Source organism: Eurosta solidaginis, chromosome 1 (genome assembly GCF_040869045.1).
Source record: "Eurosta solidaginis isolate ZX-2024a chromosome 1, ASM4086904v1, whole genome shotgun sequence".
In the NCBI taxonomy this organism is placed as follows: domain Eukaryota; kingdom Metazoa; phylum Arthropoda; class Insecta; order Diptera; family Tephritidae; genus Eurosta; species Eurosta solidaginis.
Window position 1 is genome coordinate 11,109,769 of NC_090319.1, and position 3,500 is coordinate 11,113,268.

Consider the following 3,500-nt stretch of genomic DNA (forward strand, 5'->3'; position numbering starts at 1 on the left):
TTCATCAAGAAGTGTTCTGGAATGTAAGGAAGCATTGGAAAAACTTCACTCAGGCCCGACCATACATCTCTACAGGGTTCCCCGTCATAAAGGGATAGTAGGTAACGAAAAGGCCGATGAGTTGGCAAAGGAGGGTGCAAGGAGTTGCATATGATCCATTAAGCAGGAAAGGCGTGGAAAAAAGCGCGGGACTGCAAAATTTCTAAGATCTTCTGCAAAGCTTACGATATTAGACTCACAAATTGGCTCATATCTCTGAAGAAAGAAGACTTCAGGCTCACGATGGGCATACTAACTGTACACTGCCTTCAGGCGTCACTTGCTTATAACTTAGGCCTCGTCAATAACAGCAGGTATAGAAAGTGCGAACTGCAGGAAGAAACTGTTGAGCACGTTCTGTGTTCATGTCCTGCGCTTGCCAGTTCAAGGCTCCAGCTATTAGGGGCGGCAGAGTTTTCAGATCTTGAGGCAGCAATTAAGCTGGGTCCTAGAAAACTGCTATTATATGCCAAGAGGACGGAGTTATTCTATAACATATGTCCTGGCACCTGATTGGGGTTCTTCCGTTTGGTCGTCAAACAAATTCTGGTAACACTATGGACACATTCAGTATATATGAGGTCTTTATTGACCGGCCAGTTCAACCTAACATAACCTAACCTCGACTCCGAACGGCATCTGCAAGACAGATAAGTTTTCACTATGAAGCTTTTTATGAAAGAAATACTTACGGAGTGTTTGCCAAATGACTGCCGAGGGGCGACCATACTTAGAAAATCTTTTTCTCATTAAAAAAATTTGTTTCTAAATTTTGATGATTCTTTGGCCGGGATTTAAGCCCATGATCTTCCGTGTCGTAGGCGGAGCACGTTGCTTTATAAAATAAGTCAAATTTCATAAAAGCACTTCAAATCTCCATTATTTGCCATTCCACCACTTCTTCACATATTTTCTGAAGGCATCAGGTAGTTGTTACTTGTTGATGCAACACGTTGCTAAGATTTACTCATTATTATTTTTGGGGTAAAAAAAAGTGGAACGAGTAACGGCGGAGATATTTTTACAACCAAAGACTCCTTGTGGGCATAATAGATAACGCGCTGTATGTTCGGCGAAAATGATCTGTACAAACTGCGTTTTTTGAAAAATTCCATGGGTACTCTGTTGCAAAAAAAAGTGCTTTTTCTTTGGACTGTGTAAATAAAAACTTTTTTCTGTCAAAGAAATAAAAAAGTAGTACGTGCCACATTGTAATTCATATTGTAACGATTTTATTGCAATTCCCCTTATTTGCAATCTTCTGCTAACGTTCATATCGCTGAACTGTTGAATAAATAACTCCAATATTGAATAATGGAAAAATGGCCTTTATTAAAGTACTTCACAATAACACTTATACTTTGAACTAGCTTGCTTAATAACCAAACTGGCTGATAGTTTAAATGAAACTGATTCTCGCCTCTACTGTTGTCGCCTTTTTATACAGTCTCGCCCTTTTATACTTCCTCGTTGCATATTTCTAGGCTTTTCTAATTCCAGAACTTACTAGTTCTTTATAAATTTCTCAGCTACAACTACAGATGTATAATTTTTATAGCTTCTCTTATACCCCATGCGCTTGTGTGTGTGAGCAACACTTCCCCAATTATAATTGCATACCTTTAGAAGCATCTCAGATAAGATATCTGCATGTGTTTGTGCATCTCTTCTCCGCTGCGTTTACGTACATAGGTGTAGACAAAATGATTAAATTATGGATGTGCATGCAAGTCGCTGTTTACCATCGGCTTAGAGATGGCAGTACCCCTTAGTGTTGCTAATATTCGTAACAATATAATATTTAACGATTAGGGAATTTAATATCTACTCTGATAGCCAAGCGGCTATCAAGGCCTTGAGTACAACTTTAGTGTGATCGAGGGTGATCTGGGTGTGCCTGACCTCACTTGCGATTTCATCGAGCTATTTTCTTATTAAGATTATCTGGGTTCCGGGCCATGTCAAACGAATCTCTTAGCCCGCTTCAGTATAATTTAACCGGATGAGGATGGCTGTGGGCATATCGGGCCTCCATTGGCCACCTGTAGTCTGCTCCTGCATATATGAGCCTAGAGTCAGCTCAGCAAGCGTTGACAGGGCACTGTCCCATGGAAATTCATGCATTATATCTCAATATACTCGAAATCCCATCCTGCTGCAGCTGTATGGAGGATGATGGGGTTGAATCATCGAGTCACTTTATGCTTGATTGCCCAGCTTTTGCCAGAACTAGGTCAAAGTATTTCGGTCGCGCCCCTTCAATGGGGCCACGGTGAAGGGTCTTAAGCGGCAACCTGCGGCATCCCTCAAACTACGGAACCAGAGACTGCGACGAACTAAGAAGGAAGTATATCATTCACCTCATGCATGTGCTGATATAGACATGCATAATGGTTTGTCGACCCTCCCCCGGTGATTTGAGCAATAATAGTATAACCAAACCAACACATTGTGGCAGCCTGCGTCATCCCTCTAACGAGGGAACCACAGACTATGGCAAAGTACAAGTAAAGCCTTCCATTTCTTTCATCCCTGGGTTGGAATAAGCCCAACGCTCTCTTAGCCCGCTTCGGTGTAATGGAATCGGATGAGGATGGCTGTGGGAATATCTGGAATCCATTGGCCACCTGTGGTCTGCTCCTGCATAGATGAGCCTAGATTCAGCTCAGCAAGCGTTGACAGGGCACTGTCCAATTGAAATTCATGCGGTATGTCTCAATATACTGGAAACCCCACCCAGCTGCAGCTGTATGGAGGATGATGAGGTGGAATCATCGAGTCATTTTATGCTTGATTGCCCAGCTTTTGCCAGAACTAGGTGAAAGTATTTCGGTCGCGTCCCTTCAACGTTGGTTGCTTTACCACGGCGAAGGGGCTTAAGCCCCTGCGGCGAAATAAGAGGAAAGCATATCATTCACCTCATCCATGGGTTGATATATACAAGCCTAACGGTCTGTCGACCCTTCCCCGGGGATGTTAGCAATAATAGTATAGCCAAACCAACACCTCGCGGCAGCCTGCGTCATCTCTCTAACGAGGGAACCACAGCCTACGGCAAAGTGCAAGGAAAGCCTTCAATTTATTTCATCCCTAGGCTGGGATAAGCCAAACGGTTTGTCGATTCTCCCCCGGCGTAGGTGGGGAATGCTGGGATTTCCACATCAACACCACCCTAATCCAAGTTGTCGAGGTACCCTTGCGGACGGAATAACTGAACCCGAACGGTCCCCTCCGATGTCCGGGTAAGGTCAGTTGTTTAAGTGCCTTCTCTACTCTTAATTCTTTCAACAAAAATACAATAATAAATATGAACAAACCGACTGACTCGGAAAACGTGGACACAACGGTTGACAAAGACAATGGACAAGACTAATATCTATACCACCCTGACAACTGGGTCTTCGACAGGACGTAGAGGACTCCAACGACAGAAGTCAGAGTACAGAGTAAGACGAGAAAAC